Here is a 24,990-nt window from a genome sequence, read left to right on the forward strand (position 1 = left end):
GAAGTCTCCCATCTTCCCACTATACCATGCTGCCTCTCTAGTGTTTTAAGCTGTAAACACTGGCAGGGTATTACTAATTTGGATTGAAAAACACACACACATACATTATACATATGTATAATATAAAAATCATATTATTAAATTATTATTATCAATTGCTAAAGCAACAACAAACATTTAAACCCATGGAAATTTTCATTATAATTCTTAACACAGTAAATTACATATATGAGAGAGCAGGCAAGGGCTAGCTAAATTTAGAAGCATGGAAAAATTGATAGTGTCCTTTCTAACTCTATGTAAATACCCTATAGCAGGTGGCAGGAAATATCTGTAGGATGTGGGGGTGACTAGGTGGGCAGGCCCCACTTGTAGTTGCTGTATCCTAGGGAAGAAGGTGAGTTTTCTTCTCTGGCAATGCTAGTCTTTTAGAAGTCATTTCTTCCAGCAGAAGAAATATTTCAAATAGGGGAAGGGGATGTGCAAGGAGCAGGAGAGAGTTTGCAGTTGGGCAGGGGGAAAGGAGGAGAGAGGGACATTTCTATGAAAAGTATTGTACTCTCCCTACACAGCCTGTAAACAAGAGGAAGGGTGGAGTAGTGATTTGGATTTGTTCTTGGATTGTAGCCACCTCCTGCAGGCCTGACCGAAGGACCAGAGGGGAGATGGGATAAAGGCACAGAAAGCGTTTGATTTGATAAGAGGCTGAAGGAGAGTATCTCAGTACTCTCTCTCGTGCACTTCATGCTATGCTCCACATTTTCACAGAATCCAGCCCACCCACTTTAAGTACCATTGATCCTGGAAGTTAGGAGGTCGAAGCACTACTTACTTGCAGGGTGACATTGATGGAGGAATCAGCCCCTCTAGTACTGCCTTCATTCATCATTGATTGGTTTGGATGAACCAAAGTAGCCAGAAAATGCAGTAGAGATAAGAGCAGGCCCCACCCTGCCACATTCCTAAACTTCGTAAAGACCCCAGAACCTCCCTATGATTTCTAAATCAACACCAGACACTCTAGGAAGCAAGAGGTCTGTTCTTGCGTCCAACTGTGACTCCATTACTTTGGCCAAGTGAATTAGACTAATGTAAACCAAGTGTTCCCCGGGACTACCCTTGTTCTTCTCTGTGAAGGGCTTTGAGATCAACTTAGAAAGGGGCCAAACAAATCTAAAACATCTAGTTGGAAAGAAAAATGATAGCAGAAGATACAGTGATTTGGGCTGCATTCCAGCAGTGATTTCCCTTTTCCCTCTCAGATTAGTGAAGTAAATGCAGGGGGTCATGTAGCCCTACCTATTCTGTACATTCTCCAAGATGGCCTGAGATCAAGGACAGATCTGGGTTTTTAATTGACTTGTTAGTTAATTGAATGTCAGAGCCTCTTTGTCCATAAGAGCAGCTGGGGGCCCTGCAGTAAGAGCCCATAGACTACAGGAAAGCTACACAGGTGCTCACTTAATCAGGAAAACCCTTGGGCCCTTTGTTGTTGGGTTGTTTTTTTTTTTTTCCTGTGAGCCACTCTGGTTTAGACCCAGGCACATTCCTTTCCCACAATGTCCTTAATACAAAGAATGACCACTAACGTCCTGTGGTCAGAGGCCGAAGCTTTCTTCAAGAGCCCTTGTCTTTGGAACTCCCTTCTCTTTGCAGTCTGACAGGCTCCAAACCTGTTGACATTGAGGGCTTTGTGCCAGGGCCATCTTCTCAGTTAAGCACCATTTTGGAATACTGTGAAGATGTGGATACAGATATTTATTTGTCTTGGGCTGCTCTAACCACATACGTGTGTGTGCTCAAATACCATAGCAAAGGATTTGTTTTTACATACAGGAAAATGAGAGAAGAAGGAAATGCTGTCTGGTGATGAAAAAACAGGATTTGTTTGAATGATTGCTGTTCAGAGTGGTACGTTTTTTATTTCCTGACTTGATGTAGGCTATAAATATGCAATTTGGTATGTATGCCATGCTTAACATGCAGAGAAATGTGTTACCAACATCCTTGGGACATTTCTTTAAGGGAGCAGTTGCTATGCAGGGCTAGTCACCACTTCTCAGAGTTAAACATCTCAACTATTTAAATTCTCCTACAAAGTATGAAAAGCAAATCTGAAACCTTATCATGAACTGATCAGTGAGTTCAGAAAAATTAAGAAGGTAGATTTTTGTTCATGGGAAAGGGAGTCAGGTAATGGGAGGACATGCTTCTTCACCTGCAGATGAATTTTTATAGCTGTTAAACAGAATTTAAAACAAGGACAATTTGTACCAAGAATAGATCATCTATTAGAGTAGTTTTGCTTAATGCCAGCTATCAAATCAACAAATACTTCATTGAGCTCTTAGGGGCAGAAAAGCGCTAGAGTGCTGGGGGGAGGGGAGGGAAGGGTTGTCAATTGAGATGGGAGGGGTAAGGAGGTCTTGGAATGCACAGATGTTCCTGAATGGGTTCAGGAGGCAAAAGAGATTTAATTTGGACTTTTTTGTGAGTGAAGAGAAGTCTTCTCTGACAAGCTACTAGAGAAGTTGAATGGCAGGATATTATGGACAATCTGTTTCAGCCAGGGAGATTAGTCTGATATAAAGACATTTCATCAGTAGTGGTACAATAAGCCACATACTAAGTTATCTCTATGACTCAAAATGAAAAGAAAGATTTGCTAGCTTCTTTCTTGAATAGAGAAAGTCTGACTTTTAGATCAACCTAGATCCACCCTGAATCTATATTATGTTTTATTTGTCAACATGTTTCCTGATTTTTTCTTATCTAACCTTTCAATTTTAGTTAAGCAGAGTGAATGGGTTCAGTAGATTCTGTCCCAGCTCTCAGGTAGGCAGCTTTTTTTTTTTTTTTTTGATGATTTTGGAGCACATTCATCACTTTAGCAATTAGATTTGGGGGGCAAGGTGGGAGGAAGCTTTCTTGCCCTGATACATTCTCACCTACTGAAAAAAAGTAAGGGACAGGAAACAAAATGGTGTACTAAGTAGAAAGAGTCATCAGATCTGTGTTCAAATCCCAGTTCTCCTACTTACTACCTGTGTGACTTTAGGTGACTTTAGGTGAATCACTTAGTACCTCTAGGTTTCAGTTGCATCATCTTTGGTAAAATAAAAGCGTTGGACTTCTTAGAAGCCTCTTAAGATGCCTAAAGTCTATGATCCTAACGCTATTCTTTAAAGAGTATTACATAACAAGAATGGAAAACGAACAAACAAACCCAGCTTTAAATAATGAATGGATCTGTTATATTGCCATCTGATGATGGTTTTCATTGGAACAAACTGAGTTAAGATATTAAAAAAAAAAATGAGGGGCGGCCAGGTGCACAGCGAGTAAGAGCACTGGCTCCAGTGTTGAGAAGACCTGGAGATGGAATCCCGGGCTCAGACACATAGTACCCACCCAGAAACACCTGGCTGTGTAACCTTGAGCAAGTTACTTAACCCCGATTGCTTAAAAAAAAAAAAACAACAAAATTCAGTGTTATCAGATTAGCAGGGAAATAGGAACTCTGCTATATTGATAATGGAACAAAGATTTTTTTGAGCAATCTGGCAATAAATAATAGTAGACACAAAATATGATCATATCCTTTGATCTAGCAATCCAATGGTTGGGCTTTATTCTAATGATTTTAAAAAGACATTATGTATCCATATGATTTCAATAATATGGGACTTACTCCACAAATGGCAGCTCATAACCCAACCATGACTTCTTATCTTCCATAATTCTTATACATGTTCTCTCATAAATCCTCCATAGACAACCTATGGCAGACTTCTCTTGGGTCTTTTTCACATTTCATGGGTACCAACACAATATTCGAGTTCATTTGGCTGTATATTATCCCTCAATCCCAATAAATGACAGGTCTAACCCCTTTGGGATATCTAAATGGGTCAGTGCATAAAGCACTGAATTTAGAATCAAGAAAACTCATCTTTGTGAGCTCAAATCTCACCTCAGACATTTACTAGCTGTGTGACCCTAGGCAAATCACTAAGCCCTGTTTGCCTCAGTTTTCTCATCTGTAAAATGAGCTGGAGAAGGAAATGACAAACCACTTCAGTATCTTTACTAAGAAAACTCCAAATGGGGTCATGAAGAGTCAGACATAACTGACTGAACAACAACAGCCCCTTTTATCTCCATCTTTTTTATGCCACTTCAACGAAATAATTTTTGACTATATGCTATAATCTATTTACACCCACCATGAATCTTTCCATTGTCCTTTAATTATTGGTAATTTTTATTCTTTAGAAATCACAGTATCTGGGGGCAGCTAAGTGGCACAGTGAATAGAGTACCAGCCCTGGAGTCAGGAGGACCTGAGTTAAAATCTGGTCTCAGACACTTGATACACTTACTAGCTGTGTGACCGTGGACAAGTCACTCAACACCAATTGCCTTGCCTTCTTCCCTCCAAGGGAAAAAATAAGAAATGACAGTGTCTCAAACTCAGACAATAAGATTATACTCAATTTAAAATTGATTTTGTTCTTTTTTACTTATATATTTTCAGTATATGAAATATACTAAAAGTATGCTTTTTTAACAAAAGGGACTCAGACTATATGTCTTGACTCACATCTTTGATTTATTGGAGTGTGTGGTGCTCTAAGCTTTATAACCATACAATACTTCCAGAGAACATTTGTGGATGATTTTTTAAATGGGATTTTGCACTTAAAAGTAATTTGGGATCACTAAAACACTATAAAATTTCCCAAATGCAATTTTGTCTCCTCTTTTCCTTCAATTCAATTCTGGACCCAGCTGAGTGTCCATTTGTAGTACTTGTATCAGACACATGTATTGATGCACTAATTAGAAACACTCATAAATTTGTTCCATTTTCTATTTGTTGTCCTGCTGCCAATTTAATTTGTTAACATCATTGGAGTGATATGGCTGAGTCGAATCTCTTGCCAAAATTTCAGTAGACTGTTTTTCACTTCTTATAAGGTGCTACTAATGACAATCTTCTGCCATCCTCCTCAGAAGTATTTTATAAATAAATTTGGGGAAAAAATCACCACTACCATCACCACCATATGTGGCTGCCATCTCTCTCTATTGGAAAAATGATCAAATATCTACTAAGGTTTTTTCTAGCCTTAAGTCTCTTCATGGTATCAGTGATTCGCCTCAGTTAATTTCGAAAGAGTAGTGATGATCAAAGCATGATACTTGCCTTTTTTCTATTTGTCATTTTTTGGCTCATCTGAACAAGTCAGGCTGAAAATTATAAAACTCTTTGCTGTCTTGCTTTCTAATCTTTAGCCTTTCTTCTGATCTGATGTTCATTTCAGCCTTTGAGCCAAGATAAGTCAATGGTCTGACCATACACAGACAGCTGATTCTGGTTTGACTCTCATAGTATTGTCTATCTGTCTGGTACTATCATTTTTATGACATCATTCTGTCATACTTTCCAACTCTTCATAAGAAAGCTTTCATGATTTATAGATGGAAAGTTTCTGAATAAGCTTTAAATATTTGGCCTCTTTTGTTCCTCAAACATAGGCCATCTCTTCCAACATAATCTCCTCCTCTGTGCCCACCTTTTGTAATGGCAAGCAAAGTAGTACTTTGTTCCTTGTTTCAGCTATTCAAGTGCCTTTGGGCCTCACCTTTGTGTCAGGTCTTTGTTAGAAACAGTATACATTGTGTTGCCCTTAACAGGCCTAAGGGAGTTTGGAGACCTTCTCTGCCCTTAATAGGCCTAACATTATCACATGCAGCCCACAGTGGGAGGAGCTTGCTGAAAGAGTGGAACAGGAAAGGCAGAACAGGAAGGAGCAGAGAAGATAAAAGCTTGCACATGAGCAGGGACCAAGCAGAGCTAAGAGAGAAAATGTTTGTGATGTTGGTACTCTGTCTGTTGTTCTGTGTTGGTGTTACTTTGTCAATGGAAGCACCCTGTCTATTGAATTGTGTTACTTTGTCAGACAGAAGCACTCTATTGAATTGTGTTAGTGTTACTTTGTCAGACAGAAACACTCTGTTGATTGTGTTGATTTCTCAGACAGAAAGTGAATTGAGATGATGGTGTTGTCAATGTGTGTAAATATTGTTGTAGCCCTGTTGAGCTTTGTTTTCCTAGAAACAGAAACTATGAAGAGCTTGGGGTGAAAGAGTCCCTGTGAGCTTTGATATGGAGCAGGAGCAGAGAGCTACCTACCTGTGAATCCAGGCAACAGTAGGGTGAATGGGGCAAGAGCTGGGAATGTGGAAGAGGAGCTATGGAGTTTGGAAGCCTGCCTTGAGTCAAGATGAAAGAGAACTTTACTTGGGTACTTAGTAGTGACTGATGATATTATAACTTACTGTGACCTAGGGGTGGATGGCCTTTGTACTTTCCACTACCCCATAAGGATGATTGGCTTAAGGATGATTGGAAGGCAGCCTCAAGTCAAGATGAAAGAAGACTTTAGATGGGTACTTTATATTGATTAAGGAGATTGTGACTTACTGAATGATATGTTTTGTTTAAGGCTATGTGGCCACCTTAGTAATAAGTTATTGTGTTATATTATTGTGAGGGTTGTACTTTAGTTTCTTGAATGTTTTGCTTTAGTTTAATGCTGAATAAATAGAAAGTTCACTACACTATGCAATTAGATCCTTAAAATTATTCACAGCAGTAGTCCTCAGGAATGCTACTCATTTATGGCTTTATACCTCTGCACTGAAATTCATGAGTATTGGAGTTTGTTGACTTTATATCAAGGATCTTATTGTGTTCTATGTTGGAATTTTTCCTCCCACCTAAGATGCAATTTTTTCATGGTGATCATTTTGTCTATGATCTTCATGATCACTACAAAACAATATTACATGAAATTAAACTACTTTTTGCCCTTAGGCATAAAATGAAACCATTCCCACCAGCTCCTTTGTTATCTCCTCCAACAAGAAGCCATCAACCATCTTTCCATTTAGCTCCAACTTCTTTTTGCCTTTTGGTTTTATTTTAAAAATATCAATATTGATTCATTTTATTTCTTTTAATAGAACAATTGTTTGGTCTTTGAATGACAATCTCACATTTAAAGTACCTAGAGTTAAATTAATATTATAGACAATCTATAAAATATGTTATTTTTAGCACCCTGTTCCCCTTTCTGCCACTCTATTAAATATAGTCACTGTGAAAGGGGTAAAGAATCATACAGGATTCATTTTAAAGGTCATTTAAATTTTTTCCCTTATTACCACATGCCTGGACTGTCGAAATAATCTTCTGTGTAATCTTCTGGCTTCAAATCTCTGCTGACTCCAGGCCATCCTCACCTCAGATGCCAAATAGGCTTTTCTAAAGTGCAAGTTGGATCACACACACACACACACTCAATAAATTCCAATGCCTCACAATTGCCTCTAGGATCAAATACAAAATCTTTTGTTTGACTTTTAAAACCATTCATAGCCTGGCCTTTTCTCATCTTTCCAACCTTCTTACTATTTACTCCCCTCCATGATCTCTACTGCTCAGCCTTTTTGTTCCTTGCACATAATACATTTCCAGACACTATGATTTTTCACTAGCTGTCCCCCTACCCAGAATGTTCTTCCTCCTCACCTATGCCTCCTGACTTCCTCAGCTTCCTTGGCTTCCTTTAAGACTCAACACAAATCCCACCTTCTGAAGGAGTCCTTTTTCAGTCTTTCCCACCCATCCACTGCTAGTACCTTCCTTCTGAAGTTACATCCCATTTCTACTATATAGGTCTTGTTTATAAATTTTTTGTGTGTTGTCTCCATTATTAAAAATGTGAGTTCCCTGAGATGAAGAACCATGTCTTTGTCATTCTCTGTATCACTAAGAGTTAGGAGGACTAACCCATAGTAGGTGCTTAACAAATGCTTGTTGATTGATTGAAAAAAGGAAATACTTTTAAACTATAGTCCAGACACTTAGCTTTGTTTTCAAAAGTACTATACTTCCCCTCTATGTTCATCCTTCAAACCAATTTATTAAATTTTTTACCTTTAAGTATATGATTGTTGCCACTTTATTTTTTTAATGCTTTATTAACTTCTGATTTACATCATCCGTTTCTGCCAGATTTTGAGCTACAAATTTTCTCCCCATTTCTCCCCCACCCACCACCCCAAAATAGCAGTCCCACAGGATATCCCCTCCTCCAATCTGCTCTCTCCCACATTTTCCCCCATAACCCTTTCCACTTTCCCAGTGGATCTCTATGCCTCAGTGCTTCACATCCCATTTCCCAATTACATGTAAGATGGTATTAATTATACTATACACACACACACACACATAAATATATACACACACATAAATACATATTTGAATATTTGATTTCAAAACTTTCAATTCCAGATTCATTCCCCTCCTTCCCCGTCACCCACCCCTACTGGGAAGATACGAAGTTCAGTACAGGTTGCACATGTGTGGCTAATGCAAAACAATAACATAATAGATACATTGTAAAAGACTGATTACATTTCCCTCCCTCCCATTCCACCTCCCACCCGATCTACTCTCCACTTTGATCCTGTCTATTTTCAAAAGTGAGTGCTTCCAACCTCCCTCCCCGCCAGCCTACCCTCCCTTCTATCATCCCCCCTCTCATCCCCTTCCCCCCCTATTCTCCTGGAGGGTGAGATACCCTATTTAGTGTGTATTTCACTCCCTCCTCAAGCCAAATTCAATGGGAATAAGGTTGACCCATTCCCTTCCTATTCTTCCCCTCCATTGTAACCCTTTTCCCTTGCCTCTTCTGTATGAGATAGTTTACTCCAATCAGTCTCTCCCCATCTCCTCTCATTATATTACTCTCACCTCTTAATTTCACCTTTTAAGTATCATTCCTTCCTGTTAAATTGGACCTGTGCCCTCTATGTATGTATACCTGTAAAGATATATACACACATTCAATATGTATTCATATGCCCATATACCCTCATATATAGACAAATATATATATATATATATATATATATATATATATATATATATATATATATATATATATATATATTTCTAATCCCTTCAACTACTGAGAAAAGTTTCATAAGTTACAATTATTGTTTTTCCATGTAGGAATGTTAATAATTCAACTTTGATAAGTTCCTTATAATTCCTTTTCTCTGTTTACCTTCTCATGCTTCTCTTGCTTCTTGTATCTGAATGTCAAATTTTCTATTCAAATCTGGTTTTTTCATCAAGAATGCTTGAAAGTTGGGGCGGCCAGGTGGCTCAGCGAGTAAGAGCACCGGCTCCAGTGTCGGGATGACAAACCTGGATCAAATCTGGACTCAGATACTCAGCACCACACCCAGAAATAACTGGCCATGTAACCTTGAGCAAGTTACTTAACCCCAATTGCTTTAAAAAAAAAAAAAAGAATGCTTGAAAGTCCTCTATTCCACTGAATGACCATATTTTCCCCTGAAAAATTATACTCAGTTTGCTGGGTAGGTGACTCTTGGTTTTAATCCCAGCTCCTTTGCCCTCCAGAATATCATATTCCAAGCCCTTCGATCCCTCAGTGTAGAAGCTGCCAGATCCTGGGTTATCCTGATTGTGTTTCCACAATATTCAAATTGTTTCTTCCTGGCTGCTTGTAATATTCTCTCCTTAATCTGGGAATTCCAGAACCTGGCTATAATATTCCTAGGAGTTTTCTTTTTGTGATCTTTTTCAGGAGGTGATCAATGGATTCTTTCAACCTCTATTTTGCCTTCTGGTACCAAAACATCAGGGCAGTTTTCTTTGAGAACTTCCTGGAGGATGATTTCTAGGTTCTTACTTTGGTCATGGCTTTCAGGCAGTCCAATAATGTTTAAATTATCTCTCCTGGATCTATTTTCAAGGTCAGTGGTTTTTCCCATGAGATATTTCACATTGCTTTCTATTCTTTCATTTGTTTGGATCTATTTAACAGCATCTTGATTTCTCATAAAGTCATTAGCTTCCATTTGCTCCAATCTAATTCTGAAGCAATGATTCTCCTCATTGAGTTTTTGAGATTCTTTTTCCATCTGGCAAATTCGGCTTTTTAAGGCATTCTTCTCCTCATTGCCTTTTTGGGCCTCCTTTGCCATTTGAGTCAGTCTGTTTTTTAAGGTATTATTTTCCTCAGGCTGTTGACTCTCATTTCATAATTTTCTTGCATTGTTCTCATTTCTCTTCCCAATTTTTCCTCCACTTCTCTTATTTGATTTTCAAAATCTTTCTCAGGGTCCTCTATGGCCTGTAACCAGCTTGTATTTTCCTTTGAAGCTTTTGGTGCAGGAGTTCTGACTTCACTGTTTTCCTCCTGTTCCATGCTTTGCTCCTTTTTATCCCCAAAATAGGAGTGTATTGTTGGAATCTTCTGTCTGCTTTGTTTCCTTTGCCTGCTCATTTTGCCACTCAATTACTTGACTTATGGGCTTTTTGCCACAATAGGACTCTGCCACCAGACAGGGGAGATTTCGTCCCAAACGCTGGGGTTTTCTCAGCTGCCGGAGGTATTAGATGGGAGGTATTAGATAGATTATTCTCTGAGGTCTCCACATGCTCTGGCAAGCTGGACACACACCCCAGAACCTCTACCCTAGACTGCAATCCAGATCCAAGTAGGTTAAAGCAAGAGCAATTACCCCTCAGACTGGTGCTTGGTCCCCCTACACTCTGCAGGCCAAGAGCTGAAGTCACCATGTGGCGCTGGCTGTCTGTGCCGGGTCTTAGCTGCTTCTCGCCCCGGGGACAAAAGCCACGCACATCCACTTACTGGTCCCCATGTCCAGACTGTACTGACCTCTCACTTTGTCCTTTGTGTCTATGTGTTGATAAATCTGGAAATGGCCACAGCTGCTGCTGATCTGGAATCTATCTAGCCAGTGGCTGGTCAGGCCCTCCCTGGGGCTAAAGCCTTGGCGTGGGGCTGGGCTCGGCTCCTAGGGTGCTGTGCTAGCCGATTCCTGCCGGCCTGCTGGGCTGTCCTCAGCAGGAGGTTAGCTTCTCTGTGTCATTTTGTGGGTTCTGCAGCTCCAAAGTTTGTTTAGAGTCCACTTTTTACATGGATTGGGGAGGGTGGAAGCCGGAGCTGTGGGAAGGTCATGCTTCTACTCTGCCCGATTGTTGCCACTTTAGAAGTTTGGAATTCCCAGTCTCAACTGATACTAGATAACACATTGTTATTTATTATTTCTAGTTTGCACTAGCATATACAAAGAGAAACTGAGGTCAACAGTGACTACTAACCTATATGCCTATTTTTACATTTCTATGAAGCCTAAGATTTTTCCATGCCTTTGAGACCCCCAGATAGCTCATAAATGGATTCCCTAAACATCCTCACAATTGTGCTTGCTACGGCATGGATTTCCTCTATATTTGCTTTATCTACTATAGTTGTCTTTCCTATCATTGTTTTCTTTAGTGCTATTTCTGAAATATCTGCTCTATAAGCACATTTTAGATTGTTACATTAAAGTACAAGTGCTATAGCTCCACTGTTCTTGTTAACAAAAATAGTTTGTTACAAAAATCTTTGCAGATTTTTTTCCATCTTTCTTTTCTGTTCTTGACCTCCTAGTTTTATCCAGGGGTGTGCTGGTAAATGTTTAACAACCAACTCTTGGGGAGAGGGAAAGGAACGTACTTACAACAGACTTCTAAGTTTAATTTACATTCTTAACATTTTATCCATTACTTTAAGTCTAGACAACCACCACCAACAAAATCAGTTCCTGATTTGTATAACTTGCTCATTTCTAAGGGACAAATGATTTCAACAAAAATTTAATAATCAGCTCTCTGGAACCAGTTCAGATTGATTCCAGCACATTTTCTTCCTTAAATGTTTTCATGCCTTCATTTAGTCAGGTCTCTCACCAAAATCTTTCACCAAACTTTCTCTAAACTGATTTCATCTTTCCCTACTTCTTTCTGTTTCGTGAAATAACATCAATCATGATTTTCTACAGTCATTCTCCATAAGATTTTACAAGTGATTTTATATTCTAAATCTATGTTGACCTCTTTACTTGAAAAACATGTCAAGTGTTATAGAATAAGATGATTATTAGATTCTTTTGGTCTCCTCACTGTGAATATATTTTTAGTGATAGATTTTCCACATAATGTTATTATAGTCCATATGTCTTTTTCCTTTTTTTCTGTCCATATTTGGCTTTTCTAGAATCGACATCTTGTTTAAATAGGTTTTAATTGCATGCAACATCTTTTTCTCATTTATATTCTTCCTTATAGCTTTGCACTATCTTTGATCTTTGCTCTAACCGATCAGTGAATTGAGTTTACACAGACCATTGATTCAACAATGACTCCCAGATCAGTAAAGAATCGTTTCCTATCTTCAAATTGTAATTAATTTCATGTTTTGTGGTTTTTTGCTTCATGCCATTTCTACTGCCTTCTGATTTTTCTCAAAAGCATTTGTGAAATACAGGAATGAGACATGTGTAGATTACAAGTCTTTGACTTCTCTCACTCCTTATTCCTGATGATCATTTTCCAATGTTTTTCACCTTTCTTGCCTGTTCCTACCATGGCATTAAAATTGTGTAGTAGTGTAGTCTATGTTGAGTTCATTTGGAGGGTCTTATAGAATTCTTTGTAGAAAGTCTTTAACTCATCATGCTCTACAATAGCTATTGTGGAAGAGGTGGCAATTATTTTCATGATGGTTATTTTGTGATACTTATCATGTGCACTGCAACATGAGATGGCTAAGCAGCCCATAACATTTCTTATTGCCTTTGGGGGAATGATGAAACCAACTTTGACAATTCCTTTACTTGTCTCCCCAAGGAAAACTTTTGGGTCAATATTCCATTTAACTTCAACATTTTTCTCTCTTCTAATTCTTTTTATAGCAAGAATGTCAAGATTAATACAATTCATTTCTTCCCATAGTATGTCTACTTGTTTGTCTGTGGATAAGGATATTGCATTTAAGGCACCAGTAGCTAAGTTAAGTTTTGTAGACAGTCTAAAAATGGTATGAGTCTTAGCACCCACCCTTCTCTTTCCCATGACTTTTCCAACATCTCTTTAGAGGTGGAAAGGGGCAATGTTGGAATTTTCTTTGTTTTAAGGATTGCTATGGCCAAAGGATTTATCTCAAGTAACCACCATATCAATGATGACCTTTCCAATCAATTCTTAGGTAGACTTGTTCTCAGAAAACTGGAAGTCTGTTGCCAGGATGATACTTGAAGTCAATCTAACATAGCATCATCATCATCATAGCTGGCATTTACATAAATCTTTAAGGTTTGAAAAATATTTTACAAATATTATCTCATTTTATTCCAACAACAACACTGGGAGGTAGATGCTATTATTACCTATATTTTACTAGATGATGAAATAAGCATTATATTTGCCATATATACATATATGTCACAAATTACATGTGTCATAAAATTACAAATATAAATAACACAAATAAATACAGAAGGATCTATATAAAGTGAAACAAAGTGAGATAAGAATTTGAAGAATTGGGGTGGCTAGGCAGCTCAGTGAATAGAGCACCCACCCTGGAGTCAGGAGGACCTGAGTTCAAATTTGGCTTCAGACACTTAACACAAAAAAAACTAGCTGTGTGACCTTGGGCAAGTTACCTAACCCCAATTGCCCTCCAAAAAAAAAAAAAAGAATTTGAGGAATTGCATATACTTTGCCTGAAACTATATAAAAGTTGAAAACCAAAGGCAATAGTGCTTTATAAGTATATATAAATGGATTTGGAAAAGGACACAGACCAAATGTATTTTATGATGCTTAAATGAATAGGATTATCTTTTTCTCTTTAATCAAAATATATGTAGTTTAGTTTTTTTGCAGGAATTATTTGGAGACTAACTCTATATTTGGATTTATTCTTTGTTTCCTAATGTTTGTTGTGAATATTAAGCTCTTGATTTTTGACTATGTATCCCCAACCGCAATTAATAAATGCTAGCCGAACTGAATTGAGTAAAAAAAAAATGTAAAGAAATATATTGACTTTTGTTTGAGACCTTCTTAGGGTTAATATTAGACTGCCTTGCCCATCTTCTCTTCCTATAATTCTGAGCATTCTTACTAACCTGTCATCCAATTTTCTCTTCAACCCTTCTTCCTTTTTCTTTTTTCTCCACCTTATCATCCATTTCCTTTTTACATCCATTTATAGCATTTCGCTTCTGAGACCCACTGTAATGGGAAAAAAATTCTTCAAATATAAAAAGAATGGCATAATTAGAATGACAGTATCTAGATGATGTCTGCCACTCTTGCTTTTAAAAAAAATATTTTACCTGTGTTCTCCAATCTATTTAATCTGTTTATGCTTTGCATGGTCCTTACACACATGCCTGCCTGTGATTGCATTTTTCTTTGGCTGTAGATACAGCTTACAGAAATCAAAACAACTCCTTCATTTAGTAAAAATTATGGAATTTGTTCAGTCCTTTAGACTAAACAGTCATCTAAATTTTTTGCCTTCCAGTGATGATTTAACCCAATTTTATAAGTACATAGGACAGACTCTTATAAAGTAAAAATCTCATGTTTCATGATAATGATTCCATCTCTTACTTTAATCTGTTAGGTTGGAAGAATGTTTGTTTCTTTATAGGATTAAGAAAGGTATACTACTTTTCATCTTAAACCCTAAGAAGAGGAAACAGTTTCCATTCTTTTCACATTTCAGTTCTAAAGAAACATATCCTAACTCCCTCAAAGTAATATATCCAAACTTAAATAAATTGAGATTGAAAACATCCCCTCAATCTGTCTATACATATAATTTGACAGTGTCAAAAATAGAATATTCTTTTACTCTTATTCTCTATTCACTCATCACTGAAACTGAAAAAGAAAAATAAATTTACTTGGAAGCTAGAGGACAGAGTGAAACCAGAGGCAAAAGGAAATTAAGAAATAATTTAACTCAGAAACTATTTTTAAAGTGTCTATTACTGTGCACACAAAACATTGTACTCAAGAATGGGGATACGATAGAAAAAAGGAAACAGTCCCTGCCCTCAGAGGACTTACATTCTACCGATAATAAGACCTATCCTGAAAATAAGCCCTCCCCTTACTGTGTAAGATTCCTCTAAAATAAGCCCTCCCCCGAAAATAAGCCCTATTGAGATTGCTACTGTAGTGAAGGTGATCCCCTGTGCTACACGCTACATTACGGTACCCTCTGTATGCACCGTTCCACCCCCCCCCCCCCCCCGTGAAATGCACGCTACGCTCCGAGCTGCATCCAATCAGAGCTGCAGCAGTGAGAACGTCATCCTGTTCTTCCCCAGTGATTTGCTTGCTGGAGCCATTGAGAGCAGTGCCGCGGAGGAGAGCTGAGGCAGGACAACATAAGCCCTCCCCTGAAAATAAGCCCTCTGGTGTTTTTCTTTCCAAAAAAAATAATAATACAGTGTCTTATTATTGGGGAAACACGGGTACTGGAGGAACACAGTATGTACAGTTAAGAATACATATATATACATATATATACATATATATATAAACACCACACATATGTACATATGTAAGGGTATATGTTCATTATAACATAGTAAGGAGTGAAGCAGGAAAAGGAAAAATGCAACAGTGTGTTCTAGAAAAATCTGAGAAGGGAGTGAACACTAATAATAATTGGAGAAAAAGGATAGAGATCAGTGAAGACTTCATAGAAGAGGTAATAACTCAGCTGGTCCTTGGGAGAAGATGAGGATTCTGAAAGGGTAAAATGAGGAAATGTATTCAAGGCATGAGAAAGGACTAATGCAAATGCAGGGAGAAAGATGATGTAATGTCAAGTTCAGAAAATGGTCCAGTTTGCCTGAAAAAGAGTAAATAAAAGGGAATGATTTGAAATGAGTAAAAAGGTAATTGGAGTCAGATTGTGAAGATTCTGAAATACTAAGGAAATTATATTTTGTGCTAAAAACAATGGAACACCACCAAAGGTGTTGAGGAAGAAGATGATATAGTTAATTCCTTAAAATTATTTTGACAGTAATATGGAAGATGCACTAGAGCAGAGGAGAGATTTGGTGATCTCATCAGCTTCCACAGTTCCAGCTATCATCTCTATGCAGATAACTCCCAAATCTATTTGTCCTGTCCTCCAGACTTGCATCTCCAACTGCCTACTGGACTTCTCCAACTGGATGTCTCATAGACATCTTAAACTCAATATGCTCCAAACTGAATTTGTTATCTTTCTTCCAAAACCCTCCTCTCTTCTTAATTTCTTTCTTTCAGTTCAGGAAAATACCATCCTCCTTCCAGGTTTGCAACCTACATCTCATCCTCAACTACTCACTCCCTCTGCCATTTCCAATCAATTATTAGGTCCCATTGTTTTAAATTCATAACATCTCTCATATATACTCTCTTCTCTTTTTAGTCAACCACCTTATTGCAGACCCTCATCACCTCATGTCTGGACTATTGCAATAACCTACTGATTGAAATCCCTGCCTTAAGATTCTTCTAAGTCCCAACTCCAGACAATTCTCCAACTCAGCTATCAAGTTTACCTTCCTAAAATTCAGGTCTGAATATATATCCATAAACTCCCTCCCCCCCGCCCCATTCAGTAAACTCCAGTGGCTGCCTTTTATCTCCAGGATCAGATATAAAATACTGTTTGGCTTTTAAAGTGCTCCAAAACCTGGCCCCTTCCTACAATTCCAGTCTTCTTACACCTTATGCCTCTCCACATACTCTGTGATCCAGTGACACTGGTCTCCTTGCTATTCCTAGCACAAAGCACTCCATCTCCCAGTTCTGCATTTTTACTGGCTATCCCTCATGCCTGGAATTCTTTCCCTACTCTTCTCCACCTCATGGCTTCTCTGGCTTCATTCAAATCTCACCCACATTCCCACACTCTGTAAGAAATCTTTCCCAGTCTTCCTCAAACTTAATGCCTTCCCTCTGAGATTATCCCCAATTTATTCTGTTTATATCTTGTTTGCAATTTATCTCCTCGTTAGATTACGAGATCCTTGAGAGCAGAGATTGCTTTGGGCCTTTATATTCCCAGTCTTTCCTATAGTTGCTTGGCATCTAGTAGGCACTTAATAAATGCTAATTGACTTGCTGACTGACTAGAGGTAGGAATACCAATTAGAAGAATGATATAGCCTAGTCAAGACAGAATGGAAACCTATGCTAGGGTAGTAGCTGTATTAATGGAGATGAGATGAATGTGAGAGATATTACGGAGGAATCTTTAGGGGAAGGGGTAAAGATGACTCTAAGATTGCAAGTTTATCAATTAACAAGCATATATTTAGGACCTATTATATGCACAACACAGTCTGTTGTTTTTACCTTCATAATGATTAAGGGGGTATATGGTACAACTAGTTAAGTAGCATGCCATCTTAATGCTGAGCACAAAACATTTCATATCATTAGCTGAGGATTTTTATGAATTACTTTGGAAACAGAAATTGCTTTAACAACATTAAACACTACTCACCATCATTATCAGTTTGAAGAGTCACTGACTTGGAATTTTTCTGCTCATGGAATATGGGCAATCTGTTTTAGTGAACCCAAATTGGTTAGGGTAGGGATGCTGAGGATTACATTAGAAGAAAAACTGATTTCTGATTGGAGAGATTTCCAAGAATGGGACTTAAAACTGGCTAAAGCACTTATAATAAACTGTGTACCTTGTAGGTCCCTAGTGAATATTAATAGTTCAGATTTCTGTATCAGTCCAGGATTTACAAAGCACTTCTATCATAATAATTCTGTATGAGAGGTAATGTGAGTTATTGTGATCCTCATATGAAGGAAGAGGAATCTGAGATTCAGAAAAGTTAAGTGACTTGCCTATGCATCACATAGCTTAAGTATCTAAACCATGATTCAAACTTGGTCTCTTCTGTCTCCAATTCTATTACAGCATTCTTTCCAGTCTTCCATGCTGTCTCTTAGAGACTAAATGATGCGAGTGGCAGTCATCCAAGCAAAAACAGAGTCTACAATCTGAAGTTACTATTTTAATCAGACCTTCCGGGCACCTTACCATAGTGATAAATTCTAATCTATGAACATAAAACTCTTCATATCACTCCAGAGACATCTGGGTTTACCTATGGTTTTCTGTAGTATCTCCTGCTATAGAACCATTTCTATTTCTACCTCACTGCCCATTAAATCACAGGAATCCACTAAACATTTATGCATGTAACAAGCATGAACCTATAGGGGTCAAAGCAACAATTCTCTTCCTCTGTACAGAATTGAAAGAAAGCCTTAAAGTAGTCAATGCTGGAGGAATGCAGGCATACTAATACACTATTGGTGAAGCTTTGAATTGGTCTGAACATTCTGGAAACAAATTTGGAATTACACTAAAAAAATTTATTAAAATGCCCATGTCCTTGGATTCAGAGATTCCACTGCTGGCATATACCAGAACGAGGTCAAAGAAAGAAAATTTCCATAGAAACCAAAATATTTATAGTAGCACTTTTTGCAGCAGCAAAAAACTAGAAACAGGAGTGCCCATTGATTGGAAACAGGCTAAACAGATTATAGTATTTGAATGTAATTGAATATTACTATTCCATATGATAGATACTATTCCAATGATGGATAGAGGCATACATCATCGACATTGTGGGTTTGGTTCTAGACCACTGCAATAAAGCAAATATTGCAATAAAGTGAGTCACACAAAATGTTTTATTTCCCAGTGTATATAAAAGTCATGTTTACACTATACTATAGTCTATTAAGTATATAATAGTATGTCTAAAAAATGTAAATGCCTTAATTAAAACATATTTTATTGCTTAAAAATATGCTAACCATCATCTGAATCTTCAGTTAGTCATAATCTTTTTGCTGGTGGAGGGTCTTGTCTTGATGTTGATGGCTGCTTACTGATCAGGTGGCCTAGCTTTTGGCCTACCTTAGCTTTTGACATACCTTCCTCATAAAGCTTAATTATTCCTACCTTTTGATTTGAAGTGAGAGACATGGGATTCTTCCTTTCACTTGAACTCTTAGAGGTCATTGTAGGAATATTCTGTTCAATCCTTTCAGTTGTGTCCAACTCTTCATGATCCCTTTTAGGGTTTTCTTGGCAAAGATGCTGGAGAGGTTTGCCATTTCCTTCTCCAGCTCATTTTACAGATGAGGAAACAAACATACAGAGTTAAATGACTTACTCAGGGTCACACAGCTAGTAAGTGATGGAGTCCAAATTTGAATTCATATCTTCCCGATTTCCAGGTTTAGAGCTCTATCCACTGTGCCATCTAGTTGCCCCATTGTGGGGTTATTAATTGACCTAATTTCAATATTATGTCTCAGGGGATGGGGAAGCCTGGGGAGAGGGAGAGATACTAGCAGGCAGAACACACATACTTACTGATTAAGTTCTCAGTCTTATATAAGTGTGGTTCCTGGTACCCCAAAACAAGTACAATAGTAACACCAAAGATTACTGACCACAGATCACCATAACAGATATAATAATCATGAAAATGTTTGGCATATTGTGAAAATTAACAGATGTGACACAGAGACATGATGTGAGCACATGATGTTGGAAAAATGGCACCAATAGACTTGCTTGACATAGTGTTGCCACAAACCTTCAATTTGTAAAAAACACAATATCTACGAGGCACAAAAGGCAAAGTGCAATCAAATGAGGTACACCTGTGTAAAGAATTCAGAGAAATATGGAAGTATTTATATGAACTAATACAGAGTGAAGCAATAAGAGCCAGGAAACTATATGCACAGTGACTCCAGCAAGGTAAGTTGAAAGAAGGATAAAATGATGAATGACAAGTAACCATAATGGTCAGAGGGATAAGATGAGAAGGTGTCCCTCTGTCCTTTCATTGGAAAAGTGGAGGAACTGTGGATATGGAATTCTGCATATACTCTGATATGGTCAATGCACTGACTAATGTTGCTAAGTTGTTCTTTTTTTCCGTGTAAAATCTTTGTTATAAGGTGGGGGGGAGGGATAGTACCTGGAAATAGCTATGATATAAAAGCAAAAGGAATCACATTGAAAAAGTGTGGGGGAGGGGAGAAGAATGAAGCCCAACAGTACATTCACAATATCTAGAGGAAAATGTTCTACAGTTGATATTTTTGTTAGCTTCATTGCTTTTAGAGCTCCTGTGGAGAGGGGTCACAAGCAACATGGAGTCAAATAAAAGAAGTAACTTTGCTTTCAGGCAAATGCCAGGAAGTTCCAGGTACAAGACAGAATTATAGAAATCACAATGCGTGGTGATACTTTGCAGACTGTGGTGGAAGTTGCAAGACTGTGTTAAGAGAGAGTATTGAAGACTGAAGGGGTGCAAAAGTGACAGTAGACATGGAGATCCTAGATCAAGGGAGTATATATACCCCACAGTGTAGTAGATGAGCTGATGGGACCCAGAGTAACAGTGCGTAAGACAGAGGCTTCACTAATTCGTTCATTTCCATTATTTCCATGATACTATCTATCTGTCTCATCCTCTGCCTTCCCCTTCTCTTTTTACTTTTAATCTTTCTGAACATCAGGGTCTTTTCCAGTGAGTCCCCCCTTCTCACTATATGGCCAAAGTATTTAAATTTCAGCTTCAGTATTTGACCTTCCAGTGAATAGTCTGAATTAATTTCTTTAAGTCTTGACTGATTTGATCTTGATGTCCAAGAGATTCTCAAAAGTCTTCCCTAGCACCACAATTTGAGAGCATCGATTCTATGGTACTCAGCTTTCCTTATAGTCCTACTCTCACAGCCATACATTGCCACTGGAAAAAACATAGCTTTGAAGATAGAGCCCTTTGTTGGCAAGGTAATGTCTCTGCTTTTTAGTATGCTGTCCAGATTTGCCATAGTTTTTCCTTTCAAGGAGCAAGTGTCTTTTAATTTCATGACTACACTTGCTGTCTGCAGTGATCTTTGAGCACAAGAATATAATAGTAGATAGTTATGTTATGTTATATCATATATGACATCATGTATATTATATATGACATAATAGCTATAGCTATTCTCTCACTAAAAGGTCTAGCATAATGATAACACATATATAAACTATATCAAGCTGCCTACCATTTTCTGAAGAGGAAAGGGGAGGTAGGGAAGGAGAAAATTTAAAACTCAAAATTTTGTTAAAATGAAGGCTAAACATTTTTCTTAAAATATAATTGGGGAACAAACAAAATACTATTTAAATAATTTTTTTAAAAGGGCTAGTATGCTAGTCCCTTCTTTGTTTAATAGACCTGTTCTACAGTTAAGATGTTTATTAGCCTCAGTGCTTTCAGGGAACTCGGAGCCTTTTGAGAGACATGAGCAAAGTAAGTCGCAGAACTTATTATTAGAGGAAAACATCCCAAGACTGAACCCAGTCATTCTGTAAGAGATCAAGGTCAGTGTCAATGTCTGGCTCTCATATTACATTTAGAGGACTCAAAAGAAGTATCTTTTAAAGGATGAATCTATCCTTATCAGAATTGTCAATATAGTAAGATTCCAATAGTTTCATTTCCAATTTGCCTGATCTAAATTGTAGGCTTTTCCTTTCAGGGCAGGTTCTGTTTTTTGGACTTGTGCCTAAGTTCCAATGAGTCTCTATTACACAAAGTCATTGAACTTTAGAACTAGAAGAGGCCTTATAGATCATCTAGTCCAAACTCTACTCCTGCTCCCCATTTTACAGATAAAGAAACAGACCCAGGGAAATGATATGATTTGCTCAAGGTCAAAGCAAGTTAGTGGAAGAGTTGGGAGAAGAACTCAAGGTCTCTTGACTGCCTAGTACTCTAGGCTCTTCACTATTATGATTGTTTGATTTGCTGAATGCCAGCAGTGGGCCAAGCATGATGGTTATCATGCTGGCCTCCCCCGAAATTTTGCAAGGACAGAGATTTAATACTTCAGGTAGAATTGCATTAAGAACAGTAAGCAACATGAAGCCTCCAACTTCTGATACAGGCAGACTGCAGGGAACACACAGAGCCAAGACCTGCCCTTTGCTTGACTTTTGATTACATAAGAAAGCACTAGGAATTGGAGCCAGCATTTTTTTTCTTTAAGGGGGGAAAATAGCACAAAAAGCAAATCTGCTGCTTATGAAAGATGCTGGATTGGTAACAGAGGAGACTAAAGTCCTTTGTTTATCCACCGCATGAATAACATTTGCCTCGGAGCATATTGCTATACTTTCAGTAGGCCTCAAAGCATTTTGATGGAGAAGAGGAAAAATGAGGTCCTATCTCATTTTTTTGGGGGGGGGGGTTCGCTAAGATCTGAGTCAAGAAACAGACCTGTCACCTGCCCAAGGGTATAGATGTCCCCCATATAATATATAGTTGTCCCTCAAAACATATATAACCTTTGGTTGTTAGTTGCTATGTTTATTTTGGGGGGAAAGATATTATAGTTAAGGGGGCTAATAAAGTGTGAATAGGTTTTGGGGGGAATATATATATGTATTATTTCGTACATGTGAATGTTGGGAAAATATCTAATATAAGCTTCTGTACCTTGTAGGATTAATCCTATCTCTAAGCAGAACCCTAAACACTATGACCTGAAGAATATTGAAAGGCCCTGACACAAAAAATTCTTTCCCTGTATTATCTGTCTTAATTTCTGAAATTATCACAGATGGAGTCAGTCTTTTGGGTTAAGAATGGGATTCCCGGTGTGGCCAGGTAGCACGGTGAGTAAGAGCACAGGCCCCAGAGTCAGGATAACCTGGGATCGAATCTGGGCTCAGACACTTAGCATCCACCCAGAAACACCTGGCCGTGTAACCTTGAGCAAGTTACTTAACCACAATTGCTTAGGGGCGGCCAGGTGGCTCAGAGAGTAAGAGCACCGGCCCCAGAGTTGGGATGACCTGGGATCGAATCCAGGCTCAGATACTTACCAGCACACCCAGAAATAACTGGCTGTGTAACCTTGAGCAAGTTACTTAACCCCATTTGCTTTAAAAAAGAAAAAAAAAGAATGGGATTCCCAATTTTTTTTTTTTTTGTGAAAAGATACTCTGCTTCCCTATGACTGACCTAGAGACAAGGAGAGAGAAACTAATGTGAAAATTGTCACTCAAGGAGAACAGGTGTTTCTGAGATGGGGCAGAGTGGAAAGGAAGGATATGCTGGCATCTTCCAGGATTCCCATATTATGGTTCCAATCTATGCCTATCTTCCAACAACAAATGTCAAAGAACTGTAGAATAAAAGTACATGACTGGGGGGCAGGGCATTAAAGCCTTAATTTTAGAAGGACTGTATTAAAATAAATGTTTCTGGGTATGAGTAACAATAACATATTAGCACTCCTTACCATATTTGCACTGATTCATTTGTTGTGGCCAGCACCTACAATAGAGAGCTAATACCTAAGGGAATGGAATAAAGGACTAACAAATTTTTATTTGAAGAAGACAGTTGGGAAAGGTTGGGATGTGAACAGTGCATAATTAATAAAGGGGGTGGTGTATTTGTAAATAGGTTAAAAAAAACTACACTAGTATAAGATGGATGGGGTGAGGCTTGAGAGCCTCACCAAATATTTGAAAAATATTTGGGGATTTTAGTAGACTGCAATCTCAATATGATGCAACAGTATTCTATGCTAGCCAAAAAAAAAAATCTAATACAGTCTTAAATAGAAACACAAAGTGTTCAGGATGAAGAAGTTAATAATTATACCATATATATTCTGCCCTATTCAGAATAGATGACAATTTTACAGCTCTGGGTGACACATTTTAGGAAGACTTTTGGTAAACTGGAGAGCGTGTAGAGAAGGACAAAGTTTAGGGGAAAACCTCAAGGCCCTATACCATATGGAAAATTGATTGAAGATAGATTGGAGATCTTTAGCCTGGAGAAGAGAAGATTTGGGGCCAGGGGGGTGGGGTTAGGGAGGATATGATGGTTGTTTTAAACTATCTTAGTATTTTAAGGACTGTCACTTGAAGGATTTAGACTTGTCTTACATGGTTTTAGAGGGCCAGACTAGAAATAATCGTTGGAAATTTCAGGAAGGCATGTTTGGGCTCAATATGGAAAAAAACTGCCTAACAGAACTCTCCAAAGTGAAAAAGGCAGCTTCTGAAGATAGCCGTTTCCCTTCCTAAGAGACGCTCAGACACAGCCTGGATGACCATTTGTTTAATTTGTAATAGAGGAAATTCATATTCATGAACAAGTTGCGTGAAGTGGTCTCTGGAGTCCTTTCCTATTGTGAGATTCTGTGTGGCATAGATGGTAAATGGAATGAAGCCTTAGAAAAGAACTAGATACCCAAGGGAGTGTAATTCATCAGGGAAGGCATCATAAGAAAGCTGAGAATTGAATTGGACCTTGAAAATATGGAATGTGGATGAGCAAAAATAAGGTAGCCGGCCCTTTCAGGCAATAGGAACAACATTAGCAAAGATTGGAAAGTGTAGCATGTGATAGGGGAAAAATAAGTAGATGAGTGCTTGATTGATTTTTCCCATCTGGAATTGTAACCTAGGGCTCAAACCCATTTGTCCAAGATTCTCCTAATTGGTGGGAAATAATTGCTCAATACTCTGTGCCTACATGAGAAAAGGAATTGTTGAGAACTTGGAAGAGGAGAGATCCTTCTTCTTCTGGATTCTGGCTTCAAGACAACAATTCTAGGCTCTCTTCAGGGAGAAGTTTCTAGAGTGAGAGAAAAACTGGAAAGAAGCGGATATATAGAAGAGCCAGCATATCAAAGATGTCCCTGTCCCCCGCTTACCACACTAGAGATTTGGGGGAACTTTCCCCATGGGTGAGATTGGGATCTTTCTGTCTCTGTCTGTCTCTCTGTTTCTGCCTCTCTGTCTCTTTCTGTCTCTCTGTCTCTCTGTCTGTCTGTCTCTCTCTTTTCCTCTCTCCCTCTCTCACTGAGATCTAACTCCCAGTGGGAAAGCTTTACTAGTTCTGTGTTTTGTCCAGTATATTCTAATTTTTATA

The 24,990-nt window shown here is 38.2% G+C and overlaps 1 protein-coding gene across 1 annotated transcript in view; it reads left to right on the forward strand.

Moving 5' to 3' along the window:
• Positions 1-1,779: 1,779 nt before the first annotated feature.
• Positions 1,780-24,990, forward strand: part of SPTBN1 (spectrin beta, non-erythrocytic 1) — a 316,708-nt gene continuing 293,497 nt past the window's right edge. The window contains exon 1 of the mRNA XM_069071716.1: positions 1,780-1,911. The gene's annotated coding sequence lies outside the window, so the exon portion shown is untranslated. The remainder of the gene's footprint in view (positions 1,912-24,990) is intronic.

The sequence above is a fragment of the Petaurus breviceps genome, unplaced genomic scaffold (genome assembly GCF_028583685.1).
Source record: "Petaurus breviceps papuanus isolate PSGF00001 unplaced genomic scaffold, PetGlider_PUasm1.0 90842, whole genome shotgun sequence".
Lineage (NCBI taxonomy): Eukaryota > Metazoa > Chordata > Mammalia > Diprotodontia > Petauridae > Petaurus > Petaurus breviceps.